Source organism: Thalassophryne amazonica, chromosome 1 (assembly GCF_902500255.1).
Source record: "Thalassophryne amazonica chromosome 1, fThaAma1.1, whole genome shotgun sequence".
Lineage (NCBI taxonomy): Eukaryota > Metazoa > Chordata > Actinopteri > Batrachoidiformes > Batrachoididae > Thalassophryne > Thalassophryne amazonica.
Genome location: NC_047103.1, coordinates 97,229,875 through 97,242,186, shown reverse-complemented (window position 1 = coordinate 97,242,186; position 12,312 = coordinate 97,229,875). Strand labels below are relative to the sequence as shown.

Here is a 12,312-nt window from a genome sequence, read left to right as displayed (position 1 = left end):
CTTGTTTTGTAGGAGACCGTCCTCTATCAAGAACCTTTTTTGAAAGGATAACTTTTTCGGGGGCTTCATCCACAATCTCTAAGTCTGGAAAATTCTGAAAACTCTTTGCTGACCAAATGTACCAAGAACTTCACTTGTGTCCGTCTCGACAGAAGAATCCCCACTCGTCTCAGGATATATTCCTCTCCACTGTCATCTGAGTCAAACAGTTCATCTGAATCAAACCTGAGCTGATTTTTCATTTTCGGCGGGGGTGGGGGGGGGAAGAAGGTTAACTGAAAAGCATAAAAATATGGGGAAATGGGAATTAGTTGTGTCTAATATATTACTGACCACTATGCTTTTAGTCCTTCGTAGCCGAGGAACAAACTGTTGATCTTGCTCTGAAGCAATGAATTCAGAGTCTGGAGTGGGACTCGAATTCTAAAACATTCCACAAAAAATATACATTTTTTACATGTAAAATAAGCCAGTAGCAAATAAAGCATATAACTTAAGTTAAAGTACCTCACAGGTTGTATCAATAGGTTTAATGGAGTAAGACTCAGAGTTGTCAGAATCAGAGTAGTCAACAAGAGAAAAAAAATCCATCTCGCCTAGAATAGGTAAAAACCTTGACGGACATGAAACCTGCAGAATAAGGCATATTCATACACAATTAGTAAAAAGCCAATGGAGAAATAAATTTAATTAAGAGCTATAAAAGCTATGCAACTGTAGAGTTACAGTGGGGAAAATTAGTATTTGATCCACTTGTTATGTGTCTTCGCGGGTTGAGGAGCGGACCTGCGTCAGACGGAACCCAACGCTAAAAATAACCAGAAAGCGGTTCCAATAACAAAAACAATTTATTTATTTCACCCGCTCGTGCATAATAAAGTGTAAAAACTGAAATAGCGTCCTTCTGGTGGAGTGAAGGCTGGCACACTCTCCAGCGCCCAAAAGGATCGAAGCCCGGCGCTCCTGGACCCACTATTACCGCCAAACACCCCCCAGGTGGACACGACAAACCGACTCTCTGCGAAGGATAGAAGAGGTGAGGTAAGTCAGCAGTTACAACTAATATCCCTCAAAAGACACACCTATCAGCAACACATTCAGGTCTGTATTTTGAGCTTTATGCAAATGAGCAGCTTCTCACAACAGGTGGAGGATCACTTGTCCGCACGTCACAGCAGTGAGAAGCAAGCTGCACCTTTCTCATCACAATTCAAATATACTGCGTAACAAAATACCAAGTTACTATCAACAATTAGTCAAACACTTAATCACCTCTGATGTGTGCTGACAGCATGTGTCCCTCACCCTTCCTCCTTCATGGGCTTGATGTGTCAAACCCAGGCGCGGTCCTCAGCGTCTCACAAACGAACATCACAAGGTCGAGTTCCCGGCAATTCTGCTTGAATCAGACATGACTTAAATGCAGAACGCCATCCAATTATCTGCTTCAGCTGAAAGTCTTTAAGGCTGCACTGTGAGCACCATCACAGGTGCTGCACATGCTGTTGATGAGGGTGAAGGACTCTTCAGCCAGCACCTTCTCCACAGACAAATCAGTTTTTCATGCCACCCTGGAGAGCAAAGAAAAGAAATAGAACACCAAATGTCCAGCCACACCCCCCAAACAACAACACCACTGTCAATTTGCAAGGTTTCCCAACTACAAAGAACGGAGAGGTCAGTAATTTTTATCGTAGGTACACTTCAACTGTGAGAAACAGATCTAAAAACAAAATCACGTATGATTTTTAAATAATTAATTGCATGAAATAAGTATTTGATACGATAGAAAAACAGACCTTAACATTTGGTACAGAAACATCTGTTCTGCCATTACAGAGATCATATGTTTCCTGTAGTTCTTGACAAAGTTTTCACACACTGCAGCAGGGATTTGGTCCACTCCTCCATACAGATCTTCTCCAGATCTTTCAGGTTTCAAGTTTCAGCTCCCTTCAAAAGATTTTCTATTGAGTTCAGGTATGGAGACTGGCTGGCCACTCCAGGACCTTGAAATGCTTTCTACAGAGCTACTCCTTAGCTGCCCTGGCTGTGTGTTTGGGTTCATTGTCATGCTGGGAAGACACAGCCACGACCCCATCTTCAATGCTCTTACTGAGGGAAGGAGTCACTGGTGAACTTCAAACGGGCATGGACATGTGCTGCTTGAGCAGGGGGACCTTGCTGCACGGCAGGATTTTAAACCATGCCGGTGTCATGTGTTACTAATGTAATCTTTGTGACTGTGGTCCCAGCTCTCTTCAGGTCATTGACCAGGTCCTCCATGCAGTTCTGGCTTTTCCCAGAATCACCCCATATCACACAAGTGAGATCTTTCATGGAGCTTCAGAATGAGGAAGATTGACAGTATCTTATGTTCTTCCATTTTCTATAATAATGCAAACACTTCTTGTTACTCACCAAGCTGCTTGCCTGTTGTCCTGTAGCCCATCCCAAGCCTTGTGCAGGTCTACAGTTTTATCCCTGGTGTCCTTAGACAGTTCTTGGTCTTGGCCATGGTGGATAGTGAAATGTGATTGATGAGTGTTGTGAAACAGGTGTCTTTTATACAGATAACAGTTCAAACAGGTGCCCATTAATACAAGTAAAGAGTGCAGAATAGGATGGCTGTTAAAGAAAAACTAACAGTCTATGAGAGCCAGAATTGTTGCTGATGGTAGGTTACCAAATATTATTTCATGTAATAAAATGCAAATAATTCTTTCAAAATCATAACAATGTGATTTTCTGGATTTTCTTTTTAGATTGTGTCTCTCACAGTTGAAGTGTACCTGTGTGTGGGCGCTGAGAGGAGGTATGCTGGCCCACTACCAGAGGGCACACTGCCTGAGTGCGGGCTTCAGGCCCGACGAGGGCGCTGCCGCCTCGCCGGGAACAGCCGGGAGTGACAAGCTGTCACTCATCTTCATGACAGCTGTCACCCATCTCCACCTCATCAATCAACTCCATAAAACCGGCACGACATCTCCACCCCGCTGCCGAGATATCGTCTATCTACGAGGTAATCTATCCGCCGTATTCTGTGCCGACCCGCCATAATTCTGTATTGTTTGAAGGCGTATCTATTTCTCCACTTACAGCTGAAGGCTGGGTTCGAGCTGGTGACAGAGTGATGATCTTCACTCCTCACGCTGAACTGTGATAAGTAGTGATTCAGGCGCTGCTGTTTTCTGTGTTCCTCTTTCGGAGGTGGAGGTGTTTTGCCCCCATAAGGAACTGTTGCTGACTGTGTTACTGGGTGTGCACACACCCACACCTAACTGTTTCTGCTTCCTGCCAGCAGTACCAGATCCGACAGCCGGAGACGGTGGCCACCTGGGGACTCGGGAGTTGGTGGCTCCAGTATCCTCCGGGTTCGGTGGCAGTGGAAATCATGTGGGATCCGGTTCTTCTCTGGACAGACGTCTTCTATCCTCGAGCCTGCCCACGCGCACCTTTGTACATTGACTCTATCCAAATTCTGTATTTGTCTATATTTCGTTGTGCACATTTCACAGCAGTAAAGTGTTGTATTTTTGGCTCATCTATTGTCCGTTCATTTACGCCCCCTGTTGTGGGTCCGTGTCACTACACTTTCCCAACAGTACCTATGATAAAATTGACAGACCTCCGCCTTCTTGTAGGTGGGGAAACTTGCAAAATTGACAGTGGATCAAATACTTATTTTCCCCCACTGTAAGAATGTGATTCAACACTTGTATTCATATTCCTATGTTACTCAATCTCCATTACTCAAGATCATGTTTGACATGAGTCATTCAACCTGGGCTCAGTTCACTGCCTACCTGACCAACCAGCTCCTGGTAGTAGGTTTATTTCAACCACAGCTCAGTGTAGTCCTTTTGTTTGCTGTTGTGACAGCAGTAGGAAAATGCTGAAGACATCATTTTGAGATGGACTTGCTTTTGAAAGTAAAAACCTTACACCACCTACTGGGTCCCCACAACAACACCAGATGTGATAGGTGTGTTTGTTTTCCCACAGGCATCTTCAGGAGAAAAGTAACTCTTTACCACTAACACACCTTTCAGGTCTGATGTTATTGTGGGGACTACCATCACTAAAATCAATGTTACACATTCATATTCCAATGTACTTCAATATCCATAAACTCATAAGATGACCATCGTTGAGTCATTCAGCCTGGATTCAGTTTACTGCGTTTCAATTCAGTTCAATTTATTTTCATTTATATAGTGCCAAATCACAACAGAGTTGCCTCAAGGTGCTTCACACAGGTAAGGTCTACCTTACCAACCCCCAGAGCAACAGTGGTAAGGAAAAACACCCTCTGAGGAAGAAACCTCAAGCAGACCAGACTCAAAGGGGTGACCCTTTGCCTGGGCCATGCTACAAACATGAATACAGAACAATTCAAAGAACAATTCCGGACGAATATACAAGAAATGTATATTTGTAATATATACATTAAATGTATATTTTAATGTATATATGTTGGTGCACAGGACAGGAGGTCGCCAACACAAATACACTCCCAACTCTGGGATGGAGCTGCACCTTAAACAGAGAGAAAAAAACAGAATCAGGGATCAGAAAGACAAAAAATACTGTATAATTTGCCAGCATTAATCAACAAGAAAAACAGAAGAAATACTAGGTGATCGCCAGCCACTAGCGCTAAGCTTCACTAAAAGACCCAGAATTTAGGTAAAGTTGAGGCCGCGTCATGCTCCATTTACTAATAAAATTAATTAACTCAAAAGACTACCATGGTCGACATGGCTTACTGCCCCTTACTAACCCTGAGCATATCTCAAATACAGAAAGAATCTGAATACAGCATTGACAAGAGTAACATTTATCATTCAAAACCTTAAGTAAACCTTCAAGTACAAACAAATCAAGAATCCTGCAAAAGAGCCCTGACATCTAAAGAAAGGAAGACAAAACTTAGTACCTGGTTGTAGATGAATGGCAATTCCTCAGGACCCTGCTCATTTGCTCTGGAAACGTCTTTGTCTGAAGACTCAGTCTGGAGCACAGTTCGATCATCAACCTGAGAAAGGAGTTAATCTTCATGAGTCAAGAGTCCTGGAGGCCACAGTAATGACAGCAAGGCCAAGGGAGAAGATGTCTTTATACCAAGGATTCCACTTATCCTATCAGACATGCCATTTGAGTTCAGGCATCTGCAGTTCCCAGTCAATCCAGCTTTGCAATGTCCATCAACAAGGCTCAGGGACAGTCCCTTAAGGTGGTTGGACTGAATCTGGCAGAGCCTGTGTTCTCCCACGGCTAGTTGTATGTCAGCTGCTCCAGGGTTGGTAACCCAGAACAGCTGTACATCCACTCGCCAGGTGGCATGACAAGGAACATTGTCTATCAAGAGGCTCTTCAAAACTAATGGTCAGAAAACACTAAGTGAATTTCATGAAGAAGTATTTCTCCATTCTAATATTTCCATTTGCTGTTTAAAGCCATTTTAGTTTTGTAAATTGTAATGTAAAAACAGTGAAATACACCACTACCTCAATTTTGATTCATTGATATTTACATTTACTGTTACCTATCTTTGTGTGTAATTTTGTTATAAATTTGATTGCAAAACAAAGTATGCATGAAGGACTTCAAATGTGTTTGTCTTTTAACCAGGTATTTCCACTTAGTTTGGGGATTCCACCTCTTATAGTTCTGCTGGACAAACTTTAGCACATTAAATATTATATTTGTAAGACATCAGCATTGCAAAAACAAATGTTGGGCAATTGTTTTGATTAAAATGATTGGCATTTGGCCTATGTCTAAAACAGGTTAACCCAGGCAGCGTCAAGTACCCCCAGCTAGTATTAAATACATGAAGGATGGTTGGCCGACACCCAACAGGAAACAAGCCGTGAATCTCACAAAAGAAACTTGCATTAAATTTAATTTCAGCTGGAAACAATTAAGGTAAGAGCTAATTAATGCCCACTGGAAAGGCTCATGCCATATGTATTGAATTTCGAAAGTCAACCACAGGAAACATGGTATAATGATGAACTAAAAGTCATGTGCCATCAGACAACCGGGGTTCCCACAACAACACCAGACCTGACAGGTGTGTTTGTTTCCCACAGGAATCCTCAGGAGAAAAGTGACTCTTCTGTTATTAAGTTATTGTGGGGACTTCCATCACTAAAGCTAATGCCAACACTTGTATTCATATTCCAATTTACTTCAATCTCCATAAACTCATAAGAAAACCATAGTTGATATGAGTCATTCAGCCTGGCCTCAGTTACCACCTACCTGATCAAACAGGTGCTAGCAGTAGGTTCCTTTTCAATCACCACAGCTCAGTTTTAGTTCATTTTTGCTGTAGTGACTGTAGTAAGAAAATGTTGAAGAAATAAATTGAGATAAGTACTTTTAAATGTTCAGAAATATAGAAACACTACAGGTATAAATAAAAGAAAGGCCCAAGTGCCACCAGACTAGCGGGGTCCCCACAACAACACCAGACCTGATAGATGTGTTTGTTTCCCAAAAACATTTTCATGAGAAAAGCGACTTTTCTTTCATCTTTCACATCTAATGTTAATGTGGGGACTCAACATATCTCAAATGCAGAAAGTCTGACTACAGCAATGACAAGAGTGAGATCTGACATCCAGGGCTTTAAATGGACCATCAAGCACAAACCTCTTCATCTGAAGACTCAGTAGGGACCACAGGTTAATCATCAACCTAAGAAAAGAGTTAACATTCATGTGAGCTACAATGACATTTGAAAGCAATCAACTTAAACTACAAACCTGGACAACACATACATTAGGGATGGTTGACCTACTTCCAACAGAAGAACAAAGAAAGGGTTTAAAGGCATTAACATTTTCTCACTTTTCTCTCATGTGTAAACACTCTCAAAGTTCAAACCTTTGTAGAAAATATGACTAACCTGTTTTCAGGCCCAAACATTGTTTGAGAAATAAAAATAGAATGTTTTCCTATAAATAATTATGATGGCTTTTAGAACTAACAAATTTAATTTTAATGATCAACCTATGAAGTTGGACACATAAGAAATTATTAATAGTGACTGACCAGTATTTCACAGTTCCTCTGATTGCACCTCTTCGTCCTGGCGCCGCTCCGCTGTCGTGACTTTTTTCACTGAGTGACGCCTTGGTGCAGGTGTCTTTTTTCGAGTGAAGAACACAGTTATGGGTAGTTATTGGCGCTCTTTTTTCTTCTGGGCGAGAAGATTCTTATAAACAGACACACAGAACACAATGCGCATGCTCTCCTTTCACGGTGCCGCGACCGGCCTGCTTGATGAGGACAAGAACACAATGTGCTGTAAAAAAAAAAAAAAAAGCATGCAAAATTGGACTAAAAAAAATCTGCTTGCTCCTCCTTCGAGCTCTCCGCTTCTCTTCTGTCAGGACCCATTCCACAGTTATTGCTGCTGTCTACCGCCCACCCAAATATAATAAGGACTTTCTTAATGACTTTCTTAAAAACTTTCTTAATGACTTCTCTCACCTCCTCACGCACCTCTCTACATTATCAAGTAATATCATTATCATTGGCGACATAAATATTCATCTGGACAATTTGAATAATTAACACTGCAAAGACTTTGGCTTACAACAATTTATCAACTTCCCCACCCACTGCAAAGGACACATTTTGGACTTCCTATCTTTCCAACTGTACTCAGTTTGTTCAGCTCAAATCTCACAAATCTATCCCTTTCCCTGTTTCTGCCGGTGTGCCTCAGGGCTCTGTCCTGGGGCCCCTTCTCTTTATTATCTACAGTAGTGTTCAGAATAATAGTAGTGCTATGTGACTAAAAAGATTTTTGTTTTGAGTATATTTCTTATTGTTACATGGGAAACAAGGTACCAGTAGATTCAGTAGATTCTCACAATCCAACAAGACCAAGCATTCATGATATGCACACTCTTAAGGCTATGAAATTGGGCTATTAGTAAAAATAAGTAGAAAAGGGGGTGTTCACAATAACAGTAGCATCTGCTGTTGACGCTACAAACTCAAAACTATTATGTTCAAACTGCTTTTTATCAATCCTGTGAATCACTAAACTAGTATTTAGTTGTATAACCCACAGTTTTCATGATTTCTTCACATCTGCGAGACATTACTTTTGTTGGTTTAGAACCAAGATTTTGCTCATTTACTAGTGTGCTTGGGGTCATTTTCTTGTTGAAACACCCATTTCAAGGGCATGTCTTCTTCAGCATAAGGCAACATGACCTCTTCAGTATTGTGACATATCCAAACTGATCCATGATATCTGGTATGCGATATATAGGCCCAACACCATAATTGGAGAAACATGCCCATATCATGATGCTTGCACCACCATGCTTCACTGTCTTCACTGTGAACTGTGGCTTGAATTCAGAGTTTGGGGGGTCGTCTCACAAACTGTCTGCGGCCCTTTGACCCAAAAAGAACAATTTTACTCTCATCAGTCCACAAAATATTCCTCCATTTCACTTTAGGCCATTTAATGTGTTCTTTGGTAAATTGTAACCTCTTCTGCACGTCTTTTATTTAACAGAGGAACTTTGCGGGGGATTCTTGCAAATAAATTAGCTTCACACAGGCGGCTTCTAACTGTCACAGCACTTACAGGTAACTCCAGACTGTCTTTGATCATCCTGGAGCTGATCAATGGGTGAGCCTTTGCCATTCTGGTTATTCTATCCATTTTGATGGTTGTGTTCCATTTTCTTCCACGCCTCTGTTTTTTTTTTTTTTTTTTCTTTCCATTTTAAAGCATTGGAGATCATTGTAGATGGACAGCCTATAATTTTTTGCACCTGCATTTAAGTTTTCCCCTCTCCAATCAACTTTTTAATCAAACTACTCTGTTCTTCTGAACAATGTCGTGAACGTCCCATTTTCCTCAGGCTTTCAAGAGAAAAGCATGTTCAACAGGTGCTGGCTTCATCCTTAAATAGGGGACACCTGATTCACACCTGTTTGTTCCACAAAACTGACGAACTCACTGACTGTATGCCACACTACTATTATTGTGAACACCCCCTTTTCTACTTTTTTTTACTAATAGCTCAATTTCATAGCCTTAAGAGTGTGCATATCATGAATGCTTGGTCTTGTTGGATTTGTGAGAATCTACTGAATCTACTGGTACCATTGTTTCCCATGTAACAATAAGAAATATACTCAAAACCTGGATTAATCTTTTTAGTCACATAGCACTACTATTATTCTGAACACTACTGCACATTCTCCTTCTTGGTTCCATCTTCTGTAAATACAATATTCACTTCCACTGTTACACGGATGACATCCAGCTCTACCTCTCTACTACACCTTCTTCATCACTTCCTCCTCCCTCACTCACCCTTTGTTTACAGGAACTCAACACCTGGTTCTCCTCCAACTTTCTCAAACTCAACAGCTCCAAAACTGAAGTCCTCCTTGTAGGCATGTCCTCCACGTATTCCAAATCCAGCAGGTTTCCTATCCCTATCAATGACTCCATTGTCCTCCCTTCCCTCAGGTCAAGAGTCTGGGCCTCATCCTCGACAGCACCCTTTCCTTTCACTCCCACATCAATAACATCACCAGCTCTGCCTACTTCCACCTCCGCAATATCGCTCATCTCCATCCTTCCGTCACTCCTTACACCACTGCCATCCTCGTCCACAGTCTCGTCACTTCCTGGATCGACTACTGCAACTCTCTTCTCTTTGGCCTCCCCAACAAATCCCTCCAGAAACTGTAGCTCCTTCAAAACTCTGCAGCACAGATCATCACCAGGACACCCACCACTCACCATATCACTCCCATTCTCCAACAACTCCACTGGCTCCCAATAAAACAATGGATTAATTTCAAAATTCTCATCACCACTTACAAAGCTATCCATAACCTTGCTCCACAATATATCTCCGATCTCCTTCACATAGTTACTCACTCTTGCTTTCTACACTCCTCCTTCTCTCTCCAGCTCACTCTCCCGCCTCCCGTCTCGTTATCATGGGGGGCTGAGCCTTCAGCCGCTCTTCTCCCCAGCTCTGGAATTCACTCCCACCTGACCTTTGCAACACTGACTCCCTTCCCCTCTTCAAATCCAGACTCAAAACTCATCTGTTCAGACAATCCTATACAGCATGACCATACATACCTCATGACCACACACTCCTCATGATTGCTCATGCCACACGACCACATACACCACATGACCACACACTCCACACGACCACGTACACCACATGACCACACACATCACATGACTACACACACCACATGATCTCACATACTGCAACTCTACAGCTTCAGTTTTATATATGCTTCTCTGTTTCTTTTTTCTTTGTTTTTAATTTGTCCTGTACAGTGTCCTTGGGTGTTTTGAAAGGCGCTTTTAAATAAAATGTATTATTTATTATTATTATATTATTATTACTGTGTCTTTCTTCCTGGTCGAAATTCAGATATGAATGAATGAATCTACCAGGCTTAAAAATGTACACATACTATTTAGTTAGTATTTATTTACAGAAGAACAAAGATTTCTAAAGACTCTTTTCTTTTTTTACTTGAAACTATTTTAATTACATGTTTTCTAATGCAAGAAATGTTTTTTTTAACTTCAAAACATAATGAAATTAATCTTAAGGCAAAAGTCTCTATAGAATTAGGTGGGATCTTGTCCTAATAAGCCATTTCGAGTTTGCATTAAACAAGTTGCTGACGCCATTTATGCTGCTAAAAAGATGCTGTTTTTAAAGCAACACAATGGCTTAAAGATCCAAAATAAGTTACAGTGTGGACAAAAATGGTATGTAAACAGTCAGTGACAGGGCATTATTTAGAGCCTCGTTTCACTGTTTCTGCAATAATAATTATGGGGACTAGGTTTTTGGTCCCCACACCATGACTGTGCTGTCAGACTCTGGTCCCCTCAATGTAATAAAGACAAACACACACACACACACACACACCAATATCAGGGTATTGCCATGCAAGACACTCACTACACACCGGGAGCAACTAGGGGACTAAGGACCTTGCACAAGGGCCCTTCATGATTTTCCGGTTTGGCTGGGATTTGAACTGAGGATCCTCTGGTCTGAAGCCCAATATTTAACCACTAGACTGTCACCTCCCAGAAATTGTGTTCTGATCACCTCCAGTTTTGTTCTCAGTTTTCGTATTGGTTTCTTTCCCTGTTGCATCTTGTCCCACATCCGTGTCTTGCGGACATTTATGGATTATGCTTTCTCTCCTTCTGCGGTGATGTTTGGTTATTGTGATTTTATATTTTCCATTTACCCTTTGATGTTCATTGTGTTATTTTCAATGGCAATTGTCTGATTAGTTTTTTGTCACCATGTGTTCTGTTTATTTGCATGTGTGTTTTTGTTTCCTGTTCTCATTTCACGCACCTGTCATGATAAGTCATTTTAAGCCCTCACCTTTTTCCTGCTTGCTGCCAGTTCCTTCATGTAGTTCCCTGTGAGTAATCTTGTAATTATATTCCTCTGTCTTTACCTGTTGTTTCTTCATTTGGTTTTTGTGTTTGATCATATTTGCTGTGGCCCTTTCTGTTAGTTTTCCTTACTGATGGTTCTCTGAATTTTTGCTGTTCATGTGTTGTTCACATTTTTTCCTGTTTTGGAACTACAGGATAAATGATGAATGGACTGCATTTATATAGGGCTTTTCCATCTGCATCACACGCTCAAGGCACTTTACAATAATGCCTCACATTCACCCCAATGTCAGGCTGCTGCCATGCAAGGCACTCACAACACATCAGTAGCAACTAGGGGATTAAGAACCTTGCCCAAGGGCCCTTAGTGATTTTCCAGTCAGAACCGATGACCCTCTGGTCTCGATTCCAACGCTTAACCACTAGCCCATCACCTCCCCTAATAGGGATTTTGGGATTATAATAGATCACCTTGTTTTGCACCTACCATCTGCTCATTCTCTGCTTGCATCATTGGGTTTGATTTGACATTGCTAAAAACATAAGGACAGAAGGAACTGGCCAACCATGATCCCCTCAGGCAGTAATACAGATCTCTGGGCTCTCAAACCCATTTTATTCAAGATTGATCTTGTTTATCAACTGCTTTCACAGTAACTATACCCCTGGTAGATGACATGGGTATCTGAATCAGGTGTGGGATTTCATCAAAGAAAATCACTGGGTGTTTGCCTTGTTCCCTGAGCCGTACAACCTAGACACCTTGTTTGAGGCATGTAGACTCCCAACAACAAGGCTGAGGAGCAAAGATGGTTCAGAGAATCGCCAGACTGAAAGAAAATTACGGAAGTGTTTAA

At 41.5% G+C, this 12,312-nt stretch overlaps 1 pseudogene; it reads right to left on the bottom strand.

Moving 5' to 3' along the window:
• LOC117509992 overlaps positions 1 to 12,312 on the bottom strand; it is a 54,680-nt pseudogene that overhangs the window by 20,289 nt on the left and 22,079 nt on the right.